Source organism: Chrysemys picta, chromosome 19 (assembly GCF_011386835.1).
Source record: "Chrysemys picta bellii isolate R12L10 chromosome 19, ASM1138683v2, whole genome shotgun sequence".
Taxonomy (NCBI): Eukaryota; Metazoa; Chordata; order Testudines; family Emydidae; genus Chrysemys; species Chrysemys picta.
In genome coordinates this window covers 16197051-16209672 of record NC_088809.1, presented here as the reverse complement: position 1 = coordinate 16209672, position 12622 = coordinate 16197051, and positions in this window count along the sequence as shown.

The window sequence follows — 12622 nt, the reverse complement described above, 5'->3', positions numbered from 1 at the left end:
CCGCATTGTCACAGGGGGTCGAGAGAGAGCCATATCCTGCTCCTTCGCAGGGGCACGGACTCCATAAGCCACTAGGGCTTTGCCAACACTCCTCTGCGTGGTACCATGAACAAGGAGAGCCTCTAGCCGATAGGAGTCTGATCTGTCCCAGCCCTCACTGGCAGTCCCCCTGGGTCAGCGGCGCCGTGCAAAGGCCAGCTCTGGGATTTGCAGGTCCGTGGATTCCCACTGTCGCTGTCGCAGGGTGAAACGGCACAGGCCCTGCTCAGCTGCCACCCACCAGGACCAAACCACCCCAGACTGACCCCTACAGTGAGACGTTGTTCGGCCCAGGGGGTTGTACCGGAGAGTGTAGGTAAGAGCTGCACTATTGTTACATTAAATAAGGAGCATTAGACCAGAGAGCCACTAGAGTCCATGGGCTTTTTATGTAACCGCTTTGGGGTTTTGAGAGCATGGTCACTTTAAATTTTTTTCCTGAGTGGGGGGCAGTGCTGATTGTTACAGAAGCAGGACGTGCTGGCAGGAGTGGGGGAAGACAGAGAGAGAGGGGGAAGCGACAGGGTGTGTGGCCGGAGCTGCAGACAGAAGGGCTGCAGCAAGCAGAGTGAAGGAGCGAGAACCTTCCCAAGGCCTGGGAGGGACAGAGCGGCTGCCAGGAGGGGCCCTGGGCCAGGGAGGAATTGTCTGAGCAGGACAAACCGGAGCGGAACCCAGTATCAGAGCTGCCCAGAGCTGCATGGGGCTGGGAGTCCTGGCGCTTGTGACCTTGCATTGGGAATAAGGAGGGAGGCTGCTAGCCACTTAAGTGGGGAGGTGGTCGCTCGGGGTGGGGCTTTGCAGAGAGCGGCAGAAGAGGGCTCCGGAGGGGTTTGTTGGGGAAGGTTCACTGGTGCTGAAGATGACCGGGAGCACCCAAGACTCCCCACTGGCCTGGAACTCTGCCCGGGACGCCTGAACTCTGTGTGCAGGCACATTGCTCGGTGTCTGCCCTGTCAGACTATGGTACCCTGGGCCTTGTGTTGAATGCAACCCTGTTCTGCTGCTCCCCCTAGATTCCCCTCTCATCCCTCTGTGAATGAGAGAGAGAGAGAGTGAGTGTGTGGTCATAAGAACATAAGAAAAGCTGTACCGGGTCAGGCCAAAGGTCCATCTAGCCCAGTATCCTGTCTACCGACAGTGGCCAATGCTAGGTGCCCCAGAGGGAGTGAACCTAACAGGCAATGATCAAGTGATCTCTCTCCTGCCATCCATCTCCATCCTCTGACAGACAGAGGCTAGGGACACCATTCCTTACCCATCCTGGCTAATAGCCATTAATGGACTTAACCACCATGAATTTATCCAGTTCTCTTTTAAACTCTGTTATAGTCCTAGCCTTCACAACCGCCTCAGGTAAGGATTTCCACAAGTTGACTGTGCGCTGCGTGAAGAAGAACTTCCTTTTATTTGTTTTAAACCTGCTGCCTATTAATTTCATTTGATGACCCCTAGTTCTTGTATTATGGGAATAAGTAAATAACTTTTCCTTATCCACTTTCTCCACATCACTCATGATTTTATATACCTCTATCATATCCCCCCTTAGTCTCCTCTTTTCCAAGCTGAAGAGTCCTAGCCTCTTTAATCTCTCCTCATTCGTTCTCATTCTCTCCTCTGGTCGTTCGTTCGTTCTGAGGGGTTTGGAACAGGTGCCCCTGGAGTGGGCGGGACTTTCACTGCTGCCTTCCTGCGCACACACCTTTTCTTGGCCAGAGCTCCCTGCTGAGCAGACTCCATCTTGGCCATGGGGGCACTAAAGTTACAGTTAAAATACATAGCTTGAAGCACATGAATTTTACAGCAAAACTACTGTTAATAAAGAGGCAGAGTGATCTAGTGGAGTGAGCACAGGACCAATCACCATGAATTCCTGAGTTCTAATCCCAGCTCTGCTGCTAACTCACTGGGTGGCATTTAGGAGTCTGAATCCCATTGACTGCCAAGGGCACTTTGGCTCTTAAGTCCTGAAATCCCCTTTGGAAAAATGAGATTTAGGCTCCTAAATCGGGTGTTGCAATGCTGAATGCAGCAACCCCTAAACACAGATCCAGGCCTTAACCCCTCTTTAAAATGGGGATAATGAGCCTGCACTGGGTTTGTTCTCCTTCCCTAGCAGTGGTGCAGATAGGTGGCACTAGAAAGAAGATAAAAAGGCAGTTGCGATAAGTTGCTGCTATGCCAGTCGTTGGCGCTATAGCTGCCTTACGGCTTGGTGGGCGTAAAGACGCTCTTACCGTCTTGGTTCTTCTATCTGTGATGATGCATCAGAACTTGTCTGCTGTGCCTGGGCATTATTATTGCGATTTATTATTTGTGTTGTGGTAGCTTCTAGGAGCCCCAACATGGCCCAGGACCCTGTTGCGCTAGGCGCTGTACAAATACAGAACAAAAAGATGGTGCCTGCCCCAAACAGCTTCCACTCTACATAAATTGCGAGGGCAGCTCATGTTTCTGCAGCGGTTTGGGGGTAAGGGGCAAGTATTATTATTATTATTATTAAAATAGTTTAAAGGGACACCCGGAACAAAAAGGGATGATTTGATGCATCTAAAAGCAATGGGCCTAATTCTGATCTCACCCACGTTGGTTTCCCTCAGTGTAACTCTACTGACTGGTGAAGTTACTCCTGATTTATACTGGGGTATGTGGGATCAGAATGAGGCCCAGTGTTTTCAATCAGATTAAACTGGTCAAATCCCATTCCAGATCCGTTAGTGGGGGTTAGTGGCTGCTGTCCATTCTAACCTGAACTGCCCAGCGCCTGCTAGCTGAGAAACCGCTCCTGTAAAAGGTCAGTGCCTCATAGCTGACAGGGTGAAGTCCTGTTCTGGATGCGAGCTCTATGTAGGGTGACCAGATGTCCCGATTTTATAGGGATAGTCCTGATTTTGGGGTCTTTTTCTTATATAGGCTCCTATTACACACACACACACACACACCCCTCCCGATTTTTCACATTTGCTGTCTGGTCACCCTAGCTTTATCTGCGTGGAGGTGTCGGCATTCCTCTGAGCCGTCAGGCTGGCTTAGCCAAAGTGCCAGGGGCTGCCCTGCCTTCTCTTTCCAGGATACCACTTGGTGACCAAGAGCTGGCTGGCTTGTGACATGGCAGCGACTCGGACACTGTCAAACGCACACCCAGCTATGCTCACCCGGCGAGCCAGGGCTGTCAGTCCGAGCTAGGGTGACCAGATAACAAATGTGAAAAATCGGGACGGGGGTGGGGGGTAATAGGAGCCTATATAAGAAAAAGACCCAAAAATCAGGACTGTCCCTATAAAATCGGGACATCTGGTCACCCTAGGCCGAGCGATGGAATCGCATTCGCTCAGAGCACCAGGTTCAGGTCGGGACTAGAGGTGGATGAGGAAGCAGAGGGCGAGGTGAAGTGGCCATGTGGGGGTGCCTGCGCCTGCCCAGAGAGAGACCTAGTGGAAAGGGGCCGAGAGCATAGACACAGTGGAGTCTGTGAGGCACTGCCCTGGGGAGGTGGCAATGTACTCAGTGGTCTCCTGTCAGAGGCACGGCACAAGTGTGGACAAGCACGAGACATATCCAGACCAACCCAAGAGGAGTTTCCTGCCTGGAACGCACACATGACCCATTGGCGGTGCCCTACCTGTGAACTACGGTGCCGGTGCACGTGGCATCACATCGTGGAAAGAGCAGGGAATTAGGGGAGAATATTCCAGGGCAGGGTGGCAATGGTGTACCCCTTTTTCCATTCTGAAAGCACTGCTTCGGGCTGAGCTCTGAGCCCCTCAGAGGTCCCTGATACCCTGGCCAGGTCTGTGCCTCTAGACCATGAGTCTGCATCAGGGGTATCAAACATCAGCCTAACTGACACACTGATGTGGCCCTCACGAGCCAGCTGGATTTTGCAGAATCTACTTTCAGGGTTGCCAAGAAAACCTTCCAAATGTGACCCAGGCCTAACTGATGCAGTGAGGCCCTGCCTACCCAGGGAATTTTTGCACTGATGTAGCTGTGCTAATCTAGCTGCACCAATGAAACTCCTAATGTAGAGGCCCTGCACTGTGCAAAAAGTGACTTGCACAAGTGCCATTTATGTGAGCCACACTGATAATGGTGCTGGTCACTTCTGATACCTGCACTAGGGGTTTGCACTGGTGTAGCTATGCCAGTGCAAAGAGCCCCCGGTAGGACCAGGCCTGAGTCTGCAGGCAGCCTGAAGCAATGACTTGCTGAGGTGTGAACTCCCCCCCCCACTACTGTTTATCTCACTAGAGTGTTAACTCTGATAACAGATAAAACACAGATGTAGTGATCGCAGAAAGGCCATATTCTCCCCTTGATCAACACTTTGTTTGGTGTGGAGGGAGAGTTGTATGGAGCCCTAAATATATTTCTAGGGCCATGGACCAGAATTAAAAGTACAGTTCAGCCCTCTCCACAGACTGAGTTTGACATCCCATGGCTATATATTGAAAACCCAAGGGTTGAGGAGTTTGGCTTGATTCAGCACAGCAGAATTTAGGGCCTAATACTTAAATCACAGCACGAAGACCTACCCTCACCATTGTGAGTATATTTCTTCCCCCCTCCTCCTCCCCCCCCCCCGTCCCCCGCTCTCTAATGAGCATCCGCGCCAAAAGAGCTCATTTCCTTGCAGAACAAAAAAGTCGCCTGAATACATTTGGAAGCTGCGTTGCACTATCAGAGTAATCAGAATTTAATTTGATGCAGTCAGGGCTCCAAAAGATGTTATCAAGGGGAACATCAAAGCTAGATTCCTGTGCTTGGAAATGCTGCTGGAATACTTAGTCCGGATTTCTCATTGTATGGAGGACTTCTAAAATATCACTCTGAATAACAAAAAAAAATGAATATTAAGTGTATTTGCAAATTAATGCCTTTTGTAGCTGAACAAAAGCCACTGTCAAACTACCTGTTTTACATGTCTGGGACTTTCTCTAATTAAACCGTAATTATACAGTTTTGTTGTGTCTCCTCATTTCTGCATTGGGAAGAATTAAAATTGAGATTTATTTCCATGCGTGTTGCACAACATCAGGCTGGAGGTCTCTTTAAGTCATTGGGGCTCCGGGGTATGCAGGGATCTGCACGGGCTGAACTCACGGCAGGAGTGGGGCCGATATTTTTATTTGACATCTAGTTTCTGTGTCGTGTCATAGAATCATAGCAATGGAGAGCTGGAAGGGACCTCAGGAGGTCAGCTAGTCTATCCACGTGTGCTGAGGCTGGATTAAGTATACCTAGGCCCGGGATTCTCAAACTTCCTTGCACCTTCTGTCAACAAAAATTACTACACGGTCCCAGGAGGGGGGACTGAAGCTTGAGCCCGCCCGAGCCCCGCTGCCGAAAGCCAAAGCCCGAGCACCACCCCCCTGGAGGGGCGGGGGGCAAAGCTGAAACTCAAGGGCTTCAGCCCCAGGCGGGAGGCCTGTAATCTGAGCCCCACGACCCAAGGCTGAAACACTTGGTCTTCGGCTTCAGCCCCAGGCGGTGGGTTTGGGCTTCGGCCCCAGCAAGTCTAACACCAGCCCTGGTGACCCCATTAAAATGAGGTTGCGACCAGGGCCGGCGCCAGGTTTTCTGCCGCCCCAAGCGGCAAAAAAAAAAAAAAAGCCGTCGCAGTGCGATCGCTACTCCACTCTTCGGCGGCAATTCGGCGGCTGGTCCTTCGCTCCAAGAGGGACAGAGGGGCTCGCCGCTGAATTGCCGCCGAAGACCCCGGACGTGCCGCCCCAACAGCGGCCAGAGTGCCACCCCTTGGTACTGGCCGCCCCAAGCACCTGCTTCTTTAGCTGGTGCCTGGAGCCGGCCCTGGTCGCGACCCACTTTGGAGTCCTAACCCACAGTTTGAGAATCGCTGACCTAAAAAAAAAAAAAAATTAATGGAGATATCCCATCTCCTAGAACTGGAAGGGACCTTGAAAGGTCATCAAGTCCAGCCCCTGCCTTCACTAGCAGGACCAAATACTGATTTTGCCCCAGAGCCCTAAGTGGCCCCCTCAAGGATTGAACTCCCAACCCTGGGTTTTATCAGGCCAATGCTCAAACCACTGAGCTATCCCTCCCCCCTAGACTGTCCCTGAGAGGAGCTTGTCTAATCTGCTCTTCAAAACCTCCACTGATGGGATTTCACGACCTCCCTAGGTTACTTCTTCCAGTGCTTAACTCTCCTTATAGCTTGAAAGTTTCTCCTAATAAATATCCAGCCTAAATCTGCATTATTGCAGACTGCCACAAACCTGATGTGTAACCTGGAACAAGTCTTTTAACCACCTTGTGCCTCAGTTTCCCCACTCTGTTATGGGGGGTGACAGTTCCCTGGGTCCACAGGAACGTTTGAGAGATTTACAGAGTTAATATTTGTAGCGCAGCTTGAAATCTTTTGCTGCAAGTTGCTAGAAAAGTGTGACTCATTGCTAAACGTTATTACCAATGTCTATCATAATTCATACCCCACCTTCTGTGTTAGCCGAGGGCTCCTGCTTCTCCACTGTAAATTGAGGCGTGAGTATTTTATATTGGGATAGATATTACTGGACATTATTTCATTGGCCCCTTCATGGAATTACTGCCTTGGTCACGAACTACTGAACAAACATAGACTCTGCTCCTTGGAAGGACCTAGTTCCTTTTCCTAAAGCGAAACCTGTCGCGCAGTAACAAACCCAATGAAACAATTCTTAACAGGAGTTCGGCTCCATGCAAGTTAGGAGCCTAAATACTTTTGACCAGCTGGGCCCATCACCCTGCATTCAGGAGTCAGGAGAGCTGGGTTCAGTTTTTGGTTTTGCTATAGAATCACTGTATCACCTTATGTTTGCTGCCTGGTGCCTCAGTTTCCCCGCCTCTTAAAACAGGAATAGTGATACTAACCTTCTTTTGTAAAGTGCTTACTGAGCTGTGGATGAAAGCACTATGCATCTGCCGAGTATTTGGTCAGACGTTAGCCTCTTCTAATTACCCCTTCCTCCCCCCCAAGGTGAATAGATAATGAACTGCTCCTAATTCTAACTCTTATGCAATCGCTGAACATATGTGGGTGTGGGTAATGTTCTAGCTTCTCCATGTCTGAAGACAAGAAACATTCCTGATGATACCATTCTGAGTGCTTATATATATATATATATATATATATATATATATATATGGAAGGAGAGAGAGAGAGAGACAACGGAGCTTTGCTAAATATGACAAGCTCTGTTCACACAAAGAGATTTTTCACACCTCTTGCTTTGTATTGTCATGCTATTGACTTGCTGATTGTGAAGAGAAGTGTAAAATCCAGATCACACCATGTAGAGTGTGTGTGTGCGTGTGTGGGGAGGGTGTTGCAAGACACTTATGTTGCTCTAGCCCCCAGAACTGTAGAGGGGAAGCTTTGGGGTAAGTGAGGTTCAGTAGAACTTCCTTAGGGAAATAGCACAGATCTTGTATTTAAACCTTTGAAGTGTTAATTAAAAAGAATTATGCAAAGAAGCCAGGATTTGAAACATTCATTTGAATCTCAATAAGGCATCTATTAAAAATAGCAATGGGATCAACTAGAGATACAGCCATTTTATAATAAAATAAAAACATGGGAAGTAACTTCTCTCTCCATTCGATATAATATACAAAGCTGGTGTAGGTAGACTGCCGTGTGCAAGGGAACCAAGGTGGACTGGCCATACTACATTTTGCCCTCTCCTTTGTGAGGCACACAACACAGTTGAAAGTTTTGAAATGCAGCATATTGAGGGTCTGAAAAAAACCAACACTATTCGCCCCTAATATTTAAAGAACTTGACAGGGGTTCATTTAGACGACCCCGTGGGACTGGAGATGGGTCATGGAATTAATAGACAGCTGCAAAGGGCCTGGCTTTCTATTCATCACACCCTCTTAGACTAGTGTGTAGCTCCAGTGGAACGACCCTTGATTCACAGGAGTGTGAGTGGGGGGAGAATGGGGGCTGGAGCCTCTCCTCTATAGGTCGAAGATTCAAATCTAGCAGAGGTAGAGACCATTGAAGGACATTGAGTGGCCTATGTAAAGTGAGTTGTTGACCTCTAGGAATCAGGCTGAGATCTGGGCCCCGTTCCTCTGAGCTGCTTCATGCCCGTGGAGTCTGGTTTACCCACAGAACCCTGCTGACCCCAGTGGGACTCTGCCCGCACAGAGCAGCATGCAGTCAGGGAGCCAGTCTCAGCCCTGTTCCTCGAGAACATCAGTTTATTTCACATAGGCTGCTCCATGGCGTCCATGTCACAGCTGGCCGCCTCCTTGGGACTGCATGGAGAATGAACTACCCACTGGTCCTTGAGGTGTCCTTCCAAAGCAAGGCTGAGGTGCATTAGCGGGGCATTGTGGGTAAAGCTCATCAGCTTTTCCATTGGCCTGTGCAAATGGCTCAGTCCAGTCTTACTGCTCTCAATAACTGTGGGGAGAAGACCCAGTCCGTGACTTTCGTTGTTTCAAAGAAACCTCAGTATCTAGAGAGCTCCTCTTTGTGAAGGTGCCTGCTGGCTGCACATGGACTGGACTGGCTGCTTCCCCACCCACGTGTAGCTGTGCAGAAGGGGACACCCAGTGCGTCCCTTGATCTGCTTTCACAGGGCAAGCCACATTCTCGTACCGGATGCTCTTTAAGCACATGCTCTCTGTAGCCAGCGTCTTCCCGCACGCTGATGGGGCTGGCTATTCATTAAAACCCAAGGCATGCCCTGGTCCCGTCTCATGCTAATGAAAAGCATCCAGGGTATTAATGACCAGACTGAACTGATATAGACATGGTGTTTACTTTTGGTATTGTGAAGATCCGATCGGAATATCAATGTGCCGCTTTCGAACCGTGGCCGCTCAGTCCCTATCCCTTTGCGAGAGCGCAAGCAGGGACAGAAATGTCCTTCGGAAGACTTCAAGCACCTTTTGGTTGGCTGCATAAAAGCTAGTGAAGCTTTTCACCTTGGATTCACCAGTTCAAGTCCGGCCTAGACCATCACCACCCGACGGGCACTTGATGGTCAGTAAGGTAGACGATGAACCTAGGGCTCGAGTGTCCACATCTAACCGTCATCCTGGCTGGCAATCACAATGCAGAGGCCAAAAATTAGATGGGTCACAGAGAGTGAGCAGTGGGGGCGGGACAAAATAGGGCTTGAGGCATATTGGTGGAGCAACGTGGGGGAAGCTTGTACTGCATGGCCTGTTCTGTCCCTGCTAGGTGGATAAGAAGGAAACCCTGGGAGCTGATCTTCACTGGTGGTGAGTGTCCACAACTCCAGGAGAAGCCAATGGGAGTTGCCAGGGTTCAGCAGCTCTGAAAACTTGGCTATTGTTGTCTAAGCTGGTTTCTTTCACCAGCACCTAGCGACAGATTTCATAAAGGTATTTAGGTGTCTAACTCCCATTGAAATCAATGGGCATTTAGTGTCTAAATATCTTTAAAAGTCTGGCCCCGGCCTGCTGCCTTTGGTTTCATTCATGTTGGGTAAGACCCTGATAACTCAGTCCTTTATTCCTGCTGTTAACAAGGACCCACAAAATAGAACCTGGCAATGAAAGCTCCAAGAAGGGAATTGTGCTCAGGAAAGCTAATGGGCGAAGGAGTAGGAAAGCAGAAGAAATGTTAGGGGTGCCGGGGTGCTCTTCCCTTCCTTCTCTGATACCACAGTATAGCGGGTCCTTCAGTATCTTCCCTATCCAATCTCTAACCCTTTATGGCAGCTTTAAATAGCACAGAGTCGCAAGGAGGCATGTGAATTGTACCTTCATAAATTGCTCCAGTCAGGGGGAAGGGAGGGGAAACCCCCTGTCTTGTTTACGGTCAATTTTGGCAAATCTCCTGCCTTCCCTCTAGGATGTGGCTGTTAATTACATGGAGATTTTAAAGGAGCGAAGGAAACTTCAGCTGTAACCTTAACCGCAGGCTTTATTAAAAATGTATCAATATCATGCCGACCTTGGGTGCTTTTTTTTTTTTTTTTTTTAATTCCAGAGCCTCATCATCAAGGCTTTGCCATCTGGAAGTAAAAGCCACCTTCAGCAAAAACCCGGTGTCTTTGTTCAAACCGCCATTTCGAGAAAAATCCCGGCTGCAGCTTCATTCTCTGTTTGTTGTATTTCAAAAGAGGCCTACTTCCAAGCTGGGTTTGCGGAGCTAGAATCTCCCCTGCCCCTTCCCCCTCACCCCCAGCTTGCCTGGGTTTTTTTAGTGGGGCGATGAGGTAAAGTCTCTGTCTTTAGCCCACATGCTTCCTTCCTCTCCCCCACTTCCTGTTGCAAGACAGCACTGCCCTTGGAATAGCCTCCCGTCCCCACCAGAGCTCAGTGGCCTTCTCAACCCCAGATAGAGGGGTCATGCTCAAGCTCCGCTGGTAAGAGCGCCAAGCTCAATTTCTGCTTCCTCAGGATGGCTAAAGGAGGCCTGAAGGGGAAGGTCTTAGGTCACCTGGAGAATTCGGTGGCAGCTGGAGAACAGGACAAATCAACGTTGCTAGTGACCGTAAGCCAAGTGACGGACAGGTTTGTCAGCCCGTTTAAAACTCTTGTGGTTCCTGGCTAATAACGATAGTATTTAACTCTCCCTCTACTACAAACGTGGGCGAAAGAAAAGTCTTTGTGAAAGAGTCAAGCCTCCCCCCGTCCCGTCCTTTCAATAAAGATGTGAGAGCTCACAAGACGCACACTCTGAAACGTCCACGGGAATCTTCCAGCAAAAGTAGGACAAAGCAGACATGATGTTCCTGATACTTAAAGGGGAAATGACCCCTAGGCATTCATATCCTAAAGAAGTTGAAAAAAACATAGTCCCTCTATCCCATTCCCCAACGCTTGCCCTACGCAGACAAGCCCAGTAGGCTACCTGCAGTTAAGCCCAAGTTTTCAAAATGCCTCCTGAGATGGAGTGTCTCGGTTCTGCTTGAGATGCTCTGGGTCTAATCGTTCAGAAGAACTGAACCCTTGCAGCAGCTAAGGACTGGAGCTGAAGTCACGGGGGCTCACCACTTCTGGAAACCAGGCTCAAGTGCCCCAAAATCTGAAGCATTCAAAATGAGAGGCCACTTGCCTCTGCCTCCCCATGCTTTGCTTTCCCTTGGGGACTGTATCGCTCACACAAGGGGCGGCGTGACTCCTGATGGCTGAGCCGGTGTAAACAGCTCGGGGAGTCTCAGGCGGAAGGTGCTTTAGAAATGTGCAAAGTATTGTAAGTTCGTAAATGCCAAGCCTGCTTCCCCCGTTGTCTGGCTTTCAGTTTGCCTCTTTCGTCTCGCACTGGTACCCCAGTTACAGAGTTAGCATCTGCTCTCCTGCCTTATCTCACGGAATTACTTTTGTATCTGGGGGATTTAAAGTTGGGGCATGATCAATTGCCTTGGTTGTAAACTGACGTTCCAAAGCATCTCAGGATGCAACTCCCGTGAAACCCCGGGGCTGGCTCAGAAGGCAAAGGGCTTCGGCAGCTTTTCCTGCAGGTTTATCTGCTTATGTTGAGAAATGGCTCGCGCTGAATTATTCACCAGTCTATTTCAATATGCGGAGAATTCATTGCTGGCACCTCACGTGGCTCAGGACCGTTTTAGACTTTTTTTTTCTCTCTCTCTCTGAGAGAAACGGGCTGCATACAAATGGGTCCTTTGCAGAAGTCAAAGCAAGAAGAATGGGATCCTAGTTACCTGGCAGGATAGACAGTGCTCTGCACAGGTAAACTGAGGATGAAGACCTTTCTTTAAAATAATTGCTCGTGATGGGGTAACGGCATGAGTGCTGCCTGCTTTCTAAGTCCCTGGCCAGGAAACAGAGAGAGAATCATCTTGCTTAGAACAGAAGACACCCTCCCTAGTGCCGGATGATGAGAATCTCACTACGTTCCAAAGGTAATCTCCAAATGATGGCAACTTAAGAAAAACTGAAATCTGACTGCTAATGCATCAGTCTCCATGAATCTATCTTCCTAGGTGCCCTAAAGCTGCTCTGTTGTTTCTGTAGGGACCTCATTAGCATGGAAATAATTCAGCCAAGTTAATGCAGCACAGTGTGGAAGAAAACATTTATCCATAGGAAACTAACTTTGCGTGGTAGTGTTCAAAGAGCTGAGCACTGCGACAGGTGGCGGTGCAAATAGAGATGCCAAGGATTAAATGGAGGCAGCCCAGGAAGGCGGCAGGCAGTGGAATTGAGGGGCCTTTTCTGATCCCTTATTTCCCCGAACTCCCAGTGCGTTCAAAAGTGAAGCGCTGTTCTGTCGTTGGGGAGGTTTTTCTTGCTAATTTTGCTTGATTGCATTAAAAAAAAAAATCTGTCGGCCCCAAATTATTCTCCTTTTGCTGGGGTTATAAATCACAGCAATGAGGAGCCCCTATTGGAGGTGTTGACAGCATACGGAAAGCATTGCAAATGCAATGCTGGAAAGAAATATATCCTATCATCTTGACAGACTCCATGCGGTGCATCCGAGCACTCTTTCTTTGTGGACAAGTGCCAAGGAGAAAGCACATGTAATGTCAACCACCGTTCTGACCTCGGCCCATATCCAAGGCGTAGCATGTATCTGTGTGGTGTTCCACTGTAAGAGAGAGAAGAAATCTTCATGACATTACTTTGA